A 13565-nucleotide genomic window follows, 5' to 3' on the forward strand; every position below is an offset into this window, starting at 1 on the left:
TAACATTAGATTGTATTGTGACAGGTGTCATACCAGTGTGTATTTAAAGAAACATTAAAATTGGTGAATTTTTGTGTAGCCATTTTAATATTGAAGATGGAAAAAATATACAACGTTTTTGGCATATTGCACTTTATTACTTCAAGAACAGTAAAAGTGAAACTAAAATAAAAAAAAAGATTTGTGCAGTATATGAAGTAGGTGCTGTGACTGATCAAACATGTCATAAGTAGTTTGTGAGGTTTTGTGCTGCAGATTTCTCAGTGGATGATGCTCCACCATTGAAGTTTACAGCAATCAAATTGAGACATCAATTGAGAACAATCAGTGTTCTACCATGGAGGAGATAGCCAACATACTCAAAATATCCAAATCAATAAAGTTATTGGTGAAAATGAAAACTGTGTCTTTTATTTACAGAAAATACCATAGGAACTTTTTGGCCAACCCAATAATTCCCTATCTTCTTGATTATTATACTTGGACAATCTCAGAAATAAGTATCAATATCAAAAGGTAATATAAATGTACAGTAATGTTTTATGTCCCACTTAGTTACTAGGTTGGAATTTTTAGAGGTCAATTTGTATTTATTCCACCATAACATATTTTACTTGCAAATATAATTGTTCAGTGGTAGATTTGACAGCTATAAAATATCTGTGTATTTTTAAGTTGAATGTAATAAATGGATTACATAGGTATATAAAAACAAAATAAAATATAATAAATTGTGATCCTCAAGAGAGCTTATATAACATGTATTTCAGCCATTCAAATTTCAATTCGTTAAATTTTCATATGCACTTCCACTATTACATGTAATATTAGAAGCTGTAATTAGAAACAAGCCTGGGGGGATGAGATGAATCATGAGGTTGCTAATAGGGTATTAAGTCTCTTACATCTACACAGTCATTTGGTTGAAATCTAGCCAATATTAATAGGCTACCTTATTATAATTTGCCAAATGAAATGACTACGTTATGAGACCCAGTTCTTTTGAACAGAAGGCTACAGAGTACTTCGTATTGACCAGCACAATCACTGGTCAATTAACAGCAGGTTTGTTTTTTTTTTTATACCCACTCATGACTATCCACAATTATTCTCTGAAAGATCAATAACGGTCTTTAATTTGTATCTGGAATCTAATGGGAGATAGTTTTGTATGAGGTAAATGTCAGATTAGAAAGAATTAGACATTTAAATATCCCACACCTAAGCATATTTTTGAAGACACATTTTCTTTAAATGTTTTAGATGGGATATGATAACATGGAGTTAAAGGTCAAAATGTAGTAAACAAAATAACACAAAAGAGCAGTAAAATTGTTGATAAAATTGAGTTTATATCTCTTTAATATATTTCATGACCTTAAATATAAAAAGCACTAAAATAATGTTTGTTGGATTTGAAGTTAGTCCTATGACACAAGGAAATATTTATACTAGGATAATGATTGTAGATGTTTGTAGAAATTTATGACTAAAATAATGAGACTTGGCTTAATATTTATGACATAAAATTATAATTAAAAGTGATTTTTATTTTATTTTAGATTTTTTATTTTTTTCTTATACATTCTGTCTCATGTCTTAAAACATGAGTTGTTTATTCAAGTATCTGGCATAAAGGATAAGTACTTTTTAATGTACTTCTGAGCATTAAGAACATGAATAGTTCCCTAATTTGTTAATTTGCTAGTAATTATCTTCTGATGAAGAAATTTACCAGTGGCTGCGACCTGGGAACATAACCAGAATAATGTGATGGATTTCCATGGGCCATACCTCAACATTAGCTTCATTATTTCATAGTGACAGTTTTCAAACTTGTTCTACATCTCAAAATACCTAGAAACTTTGAACCTCCCTTTGACAATAGTTATTCAATAGACAACAATTTTCAAATGGGAGTGGGAATGGGGCACATATTAAAATCTAGAAGTGAGAGTGGAATTTCTCACATGTTTTTTCACCTTAGAATATTACTCTTTCTAGACCTATCTCTGATGCTTCTAATTAGAAGGATCTTGAAGTCCTAAGCTCTGTGATATTTCTGCACATATATGTCTCCAACATTTATTTATTTATTTGTTCATTTATTCATTCATTCAGAAAAAAGATGTTAGTCTGTTGTTTTGAGTACCTTACTATCACTTTGGAACACAATGACTAATGTAACACAAGCCATACTTTTACAGACTGTTGGAAATTACAGACTGTACTTGTAAATGAATAATTAGTGCTTTGTTTTATGGAGTGGTACTCAGCAGGTTTAGGAATTGAGGAAGACTTTTTTAGAAGAATCAATTTTTAATCGAATTCTGAACTGACCACACACAAACAGAGCAGTAGACATTCCAAAAAGATGAGTACAAAGAGAAAAAACAGCTAAGAATGAGAGAGTACAAACATTTGGCAAATTATGGCTAATTCCATACATCAGTAGTTCATGAGCATGTGGTATAATATGAGACTAGAAGATTAGTTGGGAGAAGAGCATCCCTACACACCCACAATTGAGCACAGTAGATCTAGAACAGTTTTCAGAATTGGTGTGATTGTAATGCATCTGGGAATTTAAGGACCTCTTGAAATTTGGAATTTGTGGACCGCTCATATAGGTTATGGGAACATAATACAGTAACATGGAGAATGTGATCAAATAAGAATAAAGCATCATTCTTTCATTTAAGAGCCTCACGTGGGATTTATTAAAATAAAATGTAAGAAAGCACACACAATTACCATGGGAAGAAGGAGGGAAGGAAACTAATTTGTTCTGTACTGGAAGTCACAGTAGTCTTCTGAGAGCTGAAACGAAATGTCAGCCCAGAGGATAAGTGGGAGTCGGTGAGGCAGAAATGAGGAGCATGATATTGAGTTTTAATACATAGAAGAAATGCAAGAAAGGACACTGAGGAATTTTGTAAATGAGCTACTACGAAGTAGATTTTTACCATTCTGTAATAAATAACCACAATGTAGTGACTTAAAACAACACGCATTTATTATCTCACAGTTCCCATTGTTTAGGAGTACAGAAAACTTTTACGTAAATTCTCTGTTCAGGGTCTCACAAGGCTTCAATGTAAGACTTCACTGTGCTGCCTTTGTTTCTGGAGCTTGGAGTCTTCTTTCAGACATACTTGGTTGTTGGCCAAATTTGTTTCCTTGCAGTTTTTGTACTGAAAGTCCCTGTTTTTTTATTGAATATCAGCTGGTTTCTTGGCCCTTAGAGACCCCCAATTTCTTGCTATGCAGCCCTCTCTTATAACATGGCAAGTTATGTCTTCAAAGCCCACAGGAGAACATCTTTCTCCATAATGTTATTTATGAAAATGGCTGTCCCATCACCCTTGCAAAAATGTGAATGAATGAAAAGAATGACATGCCATCACCTTTATCATATTTTATTAGCTAGAAGCAAGTAACAGACTCTGTCCACACTCAAAGGGAGGGGATTATACAAGGGTATAGCTCATTGGGGTCATACCCTTGCCTACCACAGAGCATCGGGAGATAAGAATGGTAGCTACAGTTTTGAGACAAAGGCTAAAATCTGAAGTGAGAGCACTTTAGGAAGAAACAATGTAAAACAAAAGAGAGTAGAGCATATTCTAGAACATTCTGATGTATAGAGGATGGAGTTTATGCTGTGTTAGCATAATATTTAGGCACAAAATATAACCTACAGAACTCACTGACATTCTGATTTAGAAGCAAGTTTTGTCTCCTCCACTCCAAGGAATTTTGTGTCTGGTTATTTGGATGTATTTTGTGACTACAGTCTATAGGTATATTGTAAAAGTTCTGTTTCTGTTGAATGCTCAAGTCATTAAGGATAGATAATGTTAGTTATTAATGAAATATGGGTGTTTTATAATTAATCTATACTTATTGACATTTTCATATATAGGTACTATTACCATATACCTTTGATTACAGAATATGGAAAGCATATTTCTGATGTTTGCAAAAATAACAAAACTCACTAGTGTAGATGCAATGTAGACCAAAGGGGAGTGTCCAGCAAAACAGAAGTAAATAATTCAAAATGGAGTTAATAAGGAAGAACCATATTTTTCTTACAGAAAATTTTAATCAGTGCTCTAATAAATCCAATAGTAGCAAAATCTTCAGACAACAAGATGGGAGTTTACTAAATGAAAGCTACTATTTGAATATTGATCAAAAGCTGAGATAAAAACAGCATTTACTAAATGAAAATGAAGAGAAAGAATAAAATCATTGATTGTGACTCATATACAATTCTAAAGTTTTTCCTGATTTGCTTGTATATACTAATCATAAAATAAACAAAAATTTAAAACTGAATATTTATTTCTAGTTTTAAGCTTATATTTTTATCTTAACAATAGGTAATTACTTATCTTTTTACTAGGGTTTAATATTGTAGAAACTGCCTTAAATAATTTTAAAATAAGAGGATCTAGACACTGATGTTGTATATAGTCCTGAGCAAATGTTCTCATTGTTAATATTCTATAGAGTGAATATTTTACATTTTCCTATAGAAACTACACTTATTGATGGTTTTCTTTGACTCTGCTAGTTTAAGCATTAAACACTGGAGCTGAAGTCAGGTTAAGATTTGCACCCCACTTTCCCCCCCAAAACCCTCTTAATTCTCCTTTTATAAAATATTAATGACTTGGGAGTGGATGCAAGTATCAAATCATTTTTTAAACCCTCCCATTCTTCTGTGATATAAAACACATGCTTTGCTTCATTATATCCTCTCCCTTTTCCTGTTATAGACCTCTTATCATTTCTTTCTGCTGATCCAGGGCCTGAAGCATAAGATCTGCCATTTTGTATATTGCAAAATAGAAACTTCAAATCTATAGGTTCATTTGATCAAAGACCCAATACTAGTCACTTCTAAAACCATATATATATATGCTTGCTGAATGATAGCTCTGAATAAATTATAGAATTGCTAAGATATTGATACCTGAGCCCTAGAGCTGGCCAGGCATGGTCAGTAGTCCTTCAAGCTGGTCACTTCTGGGCCAGACCCCTAGGTGTGGCAGAAGTCTTGTCATTTTCTACATAAGCAACCACATTAAAATTTCAGTGAACATTGCTTCCAGCTCAGAGAATATCACTGGGAATTGCACAGAGAACACATTGGGTATTATGGAATTTAGCTTCTAGTAGGGTATGACATATTTTTTAAAGTAAAAGAATATGTCAGAATAATAACAAAATACATTTAACAATATAAGCTCAAATATTGTTAAACATTAAAAATAAAATAAAAGAAAATGTGATACGTAGTGTGATTATGCCCCTGTCTACTTTATAAAGACTGGCCAATGAAAGCTTCTTTCAGAAGGTGATGATTGAAGTGATAGGGCAACATGAGAGAGTAAGTCATCTGAAAATCTCTGAAAAAGTATCAAGAACAAAGGCAAGCATGAAACTGTATTGTTTGAAATACAGGTATTTTGTTTTGTAAAGTGCAGTGAGATACTTTTGAAGCTAGGTGCTTAACCTATGAAAATCAAATGAACCCTTATTATTATTCACAAATGAATACTTATTGTGATTAGTCCCACTTACTGTGAAATATTATTTTCATTAGTATAGATCTAAATGCTAAATATATCTCTACTGCTTTATTTTATAATGGCTGAAGGTGATTCATAACTCCTGGACCTATATGAACATTGTTCATTAAATCATTTAATTCACAACAATGTGTGGTTTTAAAATCAATGCAACTTTTGATTCATTAGAATTTATTTTAGGGCCAACTGCATTACTTGCTAAGGTCTCCCTACCCTCTCATATGAACACAGTGGCATTTCTGAATAATTCATAATGGCTCTGTTCACTTTTCTGGTTCTAGTGATAAAGCCAGAAATTACTAAGCTGAGATAGTCTAGGGGTACAAGACAAAATGTGAAAAATTAGGTTAAATTTAAATTTCAGATAAGTAAAGAATCATTGTTTAGTTAAGCATTTCCCAAATATTGAATGCGACATGCTTAGGCTAAAAATTTTTGCAGAATATCAATTGTGCCTTCACACAAATAGAAATAAAATAATTACTACATTTTCATTTCTGAGCTATTCATGGTAAATGGAAATTATTAGAATTTATAATCTGTTATGATTAGATTTGAAGATGATGTTGTTATCACAAAAAAGTATAGCTACTATAGAAGAAAAGATCAGTTGTGATATTTTTTCTCAGTAAATTTAAATTTACCCTATTGGATCAGAGTTAAAGTTTAAATAGCTTTCATCTATTTATATCATCCCTGCATATGAGATCATTAAAATAATCACACTGTATACGAGAGTTTAGTAACATAGAAAGAAAAATGCACAATGCATTTATTATTTTTGGTAATTATAATTCCAATCTGAAAATATAGCAAGACATATGTATTAATTTAGGAGGGTTGGTGTAACAGAGAACCACAAACTAAATGACTTAAAACAACAAAAATGTATTGTGTCATAGTTCTAAAAGCTAGAAATCCCAAATAAGAGTGTTGACAGCCTTGTTTTTTTCTGTTGGCTGGGACGAAAAATCACTTCTCTGCCTCTCCTCCAGCACGTACATGGTGGCTTACCATCTAGGGCACTGATTTCTTGGCTTGCAGATGCATGACCCCAATCTCTGCCTTCACCTTTTCTTAAGCTTCTCCCCATCGGTACATCTGTGCCCAAATCTCCCCATTTTTCTAAAAGCATTCATCATATTGTATACTTACCATATGATCTCAGCTTAATCAATTATATCTGCAACTGCCCAATTTCCAAATAAGGCCATGCTCTAAGGTACTGGGGCAAAGGAATTTAACATATAAATTATTTGGGGGGAGAGATACAATTCAACCCATAACAACATGGCAGAAAGAATGGACATAAAGAATTCCATACTGTTGACTATGTCTGTGAGGGTTTTTAAAATTTTTCGGGGGTGGGGACATAAGGTAGGAGCAGGTAGAAGAGAGGAGGGGGGCATTAATAATGCTGAAAGGAGACAACTTTGTGTGGTGAACACACAATAAAATATACTGTGTTACCTTGGTAACCGTCATTTATTTTTCTGACAATAGGTGAGCAAGTGACACTTGATGGAGCATTTTCTCTTCTGGGGTGGCACCGTGACACATACAAGTTCAAGCGAGTGGAATGAGTGGTGAACTCAATGAAATATCATAGAGTTCTCAATATATTACATATTACATCTTGGAGCTAGCACCAGATGCTGACATCAGATGCTGAGGAGACATGTCTCCTCAAAATGCGACTAGTGCCAGGTTTGATGAGCTCTGGCACTGAAGAATACCAAGGTCTGACTGTACAGATTATATATTATAAAATTGTACACTCAAAATCTATATAATTCTATTAACAGCTGTTACTCCAGTAAATTCAACAGAAATAAACAAAAACAAAAAAAGAACTCCAGAAATCCAGGACCCTAGCTCTAAATTTGGTTCTTCAGGGCTTGCACTGCCTTTGTTCTATCTGTTAATTTCCCTGCCTCAATCATATAATCTGCAAAATGGGAGCAATACTCTCAGCTTTGTTGATTTCACTGGAATGTTGGGAGAATCACAGGAATTATGGTATTTTTATAAGAATTATCAAATAACCTATCAATCAGTCCTTTAGAGTAAATTTAGAACTAAAGCATCTATGACCATGTATAACGAGTTGAAAGAACACCATCTGTTTTTAGTGTCTAAAAACAAAACATAAAAACAACTCTAGCCCTGACCAGTGTGGCTCAGTTGGCTGAATGTTGGCATCAAAATGAAAGGTCACTGGATGGATTCCGTCAGTGCGCCTGCCTGGGTGCAGATTTGGTACCCAGTCAGGGCCCTTAGCAGAGGCAAGTGATGGGTGCTTTTCTTTCACATCGGTGTTTCTTCCCTTTTCTTCATCCCTACTGTCCCCTCTCTCTAAAAATAAGTAAATAAAATCTTTAGAAAATAAATAAATAACTCAGTAAAGTCTCAAGTACTACACATGGTATCAATCCAATCTCCAGAGGAAGCTGAAGATTGCCAGATTCCATTCCCTTCTCTCTGTCAGGATAGCCATTTGCTTTCAATATTAAAATTATCTTCTAATAAGCCTTCTAATGTCCATTCCTCTCCTCATTGTTTCCCTATATAATATTGAAAACAATATATGAACTGGCTTTAAGAATACAAAGAATAATAGAGAAGTGTCATTGTTCTTGATGTGTGTTATGATCTATTCATGGGCACAGGCAACAAAATAGAAATGAAATTCTAGAAAGCTTTTCAATTATTTCTAAGTTTTCATATTCTGACTATATGTGATGAATAAAGATATGAGGAGAAAAAAGGGAAAATTAGAAACTCATTTGTGAATAAGATTCAAATGAAAGAACACAATATCAAATCAATCCACCAGATTAATCTTCCATGGTCAAGAATAATTTAAGAATACAATGGTGTTTTACAATTGAAAAAGCTATTTTCATGATTCATCATATTAACTATTTAAAAGTAAATTACTTTATTAACTTGAAGATATCAAAAATGATTAAATTTAGCCTTGATTTCTAACTTAAAGAAAAAAACTACAGTAAGCTAAACACATCATGAAAACATTTTAATGTAAAATTCATGTACCTGAATCCATCAACAAATATTGTTTCTTGTGCACTAATTTTTAAAATTCTAATGCACAGAAAGGGGTATTGTAATTGTAAGTATTTCAATAAATATTCTTGTATATTTCTAGATTTATCAACTTTGAACATTTTACCACATCAGTTTCTCCCCTCCTGCTTTTTCTCAACCATTTCAGAGATACTTTATAGACAGGATCCTAATTCATTCATAAATATATGAGTACTTGTTGTCTCAGGTGATAACACACCCCCAAGTAACTGTAGCATAATGGTCCTTCCACCTTAGAATATCCAACACTAACAAAATAACATTATCTACTATGGAGACCATCTTTAAATTTTCTCATTTATGTCAATGATATACCATAGAGTTCTCAATATATTACACATTACATATAATTGAGATACCACTGCAGTCTCATTTAATGTAGAACATTTTCCCACTTTTTTAAAAAAGTATGACATCAAAATTTTTGAGGAAACAAGATCAGGTTGTTTTGTAGCATGTCTTTCAATTTGGGTTTGTCTGCTTAATTTCTCAAACATAAGCACAGATTAATGTTTGTAATAAGGATACTATTTAGGTGAGTTTGCGTATTGTATTGTCTTCCCTGGCATTTCACAGTTGGAGATATAGAATGTCTGTTTACCCCAGTTTGGTATTGTGTCTGATTGGTGTGTTGTTTTCTATTGCCATGTAACAAATCACCACAAATTGAGCAGTTTGTTTAAGACAACACAAATTTATTATCTCACAGTTTCTGAGGGTCAGGAATGCAGCACATTTGAGCTCTACTCTCTGCTTGGGAGCTTGCAAGTTGAAATCAAGGTGTCAACCAGCCCACAACAGGAGACTTGATTTAATAAACAGCTCTCTCAGCCTGTTGGAAGAATTAATTTTCTTGGAGCTGTATGACCACAGTCCCATTTTCTGGAAAACTCTTAGTTTGAGATCACCCTCAACTCATTAAGAATGTGATGTAGAAAACAAGGAGAAAGCAAGCCAGAGCAGTATCTGAAATTTTACATATGACACTAGTAGTAAGTTGCAGTCTTGACAAGTGTAGGTTTCCTAATAATATTTCTGATACTATTTCCAAATCCAACATGTGGCCAGTGCTAAAAGTGGTGTGCTATTCATTACCTATATAGGTGTCTGTATGTATACACACCTGTATATAGCTGTTATTATTTTTCTATTGCAACTGTCAATGGTGGTACTTAGCTAGAAAAGAGGAGTAAAGGAAAATAGATATTGAGTTTAGTAAACTGAGAAGCATAAGCCTGTTTGCTGCTTCACACTGAGGGGGTTAAAGCATTTCTCCAAGAGGATTAACAATCCTCTTTCCACGCCCCACCCCCCCTCCAGCCCCAGAATCAGGAGACCAACTGGACCAAGGGGAAGACAGGTACATTCACAATAAAAGTCAAAATGGCACAGGTGGAGGTTATGGACCAAAGAGGCCTGTCAATCTAGTGGGGTTGTGTGGGGAGCAAAGGGGAGAAAGGATTGGTTAGGGAAGTTGATTGGTCTTTTGAAAAAGTACATGCTTTGTCCCAAACCCAAGCTAATATAATTCCAGGGGAACAAAGAGCTTTCTCTTGTCCACTCGGTGATGCCTTTGTCCATACTTTTTGTGCAGCCTCCTCTAGGGACCACATGACCACATGGGTCTAGGAGCTATTGGACCCACAGCAAATGGATGGGCTCCAAAAGGACAAAGCTTTGTCTTGCCTGGGTGACCCACACTCACCCTGTGCATTTGCATGTCCCTCTCTCCATGGCCACGAGGTCTTATTAATCATGTTGGCCGTGGCCATGCAACTCCACGCACCTGCTCCAGGAGGGAGACTGATGGACTGCAGCAGGAGCAAGCAAAGCTACCTGGATGGCGACTGAGCCTGCTTAGTAGTCACTTACAGGATCCGAAGGACCAAACTGATATGACACAGAAGCTCTGGACACTGGCTTTTGTCTTGGCCTTGCTGAGGACTCAGTTGGACTCTTTCCATGGTGGAGCACAGGGGAATGGGACTTTGGAAATCCAGAGGGCAGCTTCTGTCTTCACACGAATAAACCATTCCACAACCAAACCTCCCGTATGTGGGGTTCTTGCGACACTTTCTCTGTGATCCCATGGAAGGATCTAATTCCTGCCTACAACATGCTGATTATAAGACAATATATTCATATAAATAAGAAAATATAAAACCTCGTTAATAATAATATCCAGGAAATAACTCAGGATATATCCTGGTTACTTTTTTCCTATTCATGTTGGCACACACACTAATTTGAAAACAACGTGAATCTATTTTTCAGCCCCCCTTTTAACAACCCATATATTGTATTGTAAAACTTCTGGGTAATATAATGGTCTTTCATTTTCTTATATTAATGAGTTTAGAGTGACCCACTCAAGCAGAGGCTGTCTAGGTGATCACTATTCCAATCCCTCTTTTTGGACATGTGAGAAAACTACATTCTCCAGCCTGAAAGATATGCCTGACTAACATTTAAATAGCACCTATACCACTAAGATCATTAAATAGATAAGCTAGCAGTGATGTCTAGGCAAATGTCAAAGCCAGTAATGTAAACAGAGTTAATAAAATCCCTGTCTGTGTATGGTTTCATAATTGAATCATCCTGATTTGTCATTGTTATTAATTAAATAGAAAATATACGAACATAAAATGTGGCTTTCAAACAATCATTTAAAAAAAAAAAACGTAAGCTCCTTTTGTGGGAGGGGGAATTGTGAAAGATTTAATTGGGCTGTCATCACTGTTCTGAACCAGAAGACTATTTGTGTTGTGTTCAATTATTTCTGAACTTCCCCTTTCAGGTTTCACTGTTTTAACAACTGTTAAGTACAAAACTACAAATTTGAGAAGCGCCTGTGAAAAATGAGCCAATATATAAGGGCAGTCCAGAAGATTCAATAAAAAGGAACAACAAAGAAAAAAAAACTTAACTACTCACATTTTTCTTGTGAAAAACATAATTCATGCATGTAATATACTTTTTCCTAAAATATCCTTCAACTAAAAAGTCAGGAAACTGGCAAGTTAGCACTTCTGTGTGCTTTAGAGAAATGACCTTAATAACCTTTCATTTTCTTCCCTACGGTTTCACTCTTATTCTGTTTTCCCGCTATGATTTTTTTTTAAGTTGGCATGCCATGCAAACCAACATTGTTGCTTTTGCTTATGATTTTGTGTTCTAACCTTCTTTTCTCCTTGACATTTCCCTTTCCATCCATGATCTGTTTTGCCCAGCAGCTGGTTTCCCTCCCCTTCTGTGTCACACAATAATGAGATCAAAAGGGTGGACGTAGGGTACTGAGAACCTGATTTCCTTTACTGGGGGGTTCAGCCGCCAAGGTTAGCTCTATTATTATTTTACATTTACCTTCTTTTGAGTTGCACCTGTGGAACAAGTAATAAATGTCTCCTAAACTCATATTTGCTTTCTACCTTCCCTCTCTACTGTTCTGTGGCATTCATGGCCAGAAAAACAAATATTATTTTGACAGCGGGTTCCCAGTAATATAAACAGGCTTGGGTTTGTACACAAGAATTATTCTTGAGCTAGCAGTTTTAAATGACAGTTAATAGAGAAAATTACATACATTTAAAAAATAATTTAGTTAAATCTTTCTTTTTCAGCTGTTTCTTTCTGTTGCTGTGAACACTTACTGTAAATGTCAGAGAAAGAAAATGTCCTGAGAGATTCTTGTCCTTTCAGTTTGAATGTTATAGCTGTACTTTTGAGGAGGACTGTTGCAATATTTTATATTCAGACCAAAATATGAATTTTATTTTACATGAAATTCTCCTGAAACCTCCTGTGTTTCACTTTAGAGAAATACTTTTACATAGATAAGGAAGCTATTATTAACTTAGTTTGAAAAATGTAAGTTGCTCCCTCACATTTACCAGTTTATAGTGTATCTGGACAAGTAATTCTCAGTGGTCTACCATCCTCTTACATGAACTAGAATACTGTGTGGGCAGCCTTGTTAGTCAGTGGGCTTACCAATCCATGGGGATGAATAATACCTCTTAATATTTTCTAAAACCTATGTACACATAAACCACCTTAAAATTCTCTCATTTTTTCAGAGAAATGGGGATAATGTGAAAAAATAAATAATATTAAGAACAGTGTTAATTCAAAACAATTTAAAATAATTCAATGAGTAGCTCAGTGGACGAGCGCAGGCTGTGAACCAAAGTGTTTGCAGGTTCGATTCCCAGTCAGGGCACATACCTTTGTCGTGGGCAGGTCCCCAGCGGGGGCATGCGAGAGGCAACCACACATGAATGTTTCTCTTCCTCTTTTTCTCCCTCTCTTCTCCTCTCTCTCTAAAAATAAATAAAATCTTTAAAAAAAGAAAAAGAATAATTCAATGAACTACATTGGCATTTCAATCTGGAAGATATGTAATAGTGGAAGAATTTAAATCTGTCAATGTCTTAACAGTTTGTCATTTCAACAATCATAGCTGAGGGCTAATTTGAGATGATTGCAGATCTAATGCAGGTGAATGCAAAAGTGTATTTTCTATTTTTGCTTTTCATAGAATCAGGCACTGTGTTATTTTAAAATAGTATCCTCAAGAATTTTGTTATAATTTAATTGACACATTTACTTATTAATTTTGTATTGAAGCCTCATGCATAAGATTGATATATAAAGTTTTAGGAAATGAGAGCTTACAATATAATGAAAAGTTATAAAGTAAGAAGCAATATGATTTCCTGCTTCTTTGAAGTGCTTTTCAGAATTTATTGGTTCTTTTGACCAAAATACTATATATTTTGTGTGTGTTAGATTACTTTTCTGGCCCGATTCTTCAACCATACCTTTCCTATAGCCTCTTGTTGGGTGAAGTGT

This window comes from Artibeus jamaicensis, unplaced genomic scaffold, assembly GCF_021234435.1.
Source record: "Artibeus jamaicensis isolate MK-2021 breed Jamaican fruit bat unplaced genomic scaffold, CSHL_Jam_final contig_3176, whole genome shotgun sequence".
Lineage (NCBI taxonomy): Eukaryota > Metazoa > Chordata > Mammalia > Chiroptera > Phyllostomidae > Artibeus > Artibeus jamaicensis.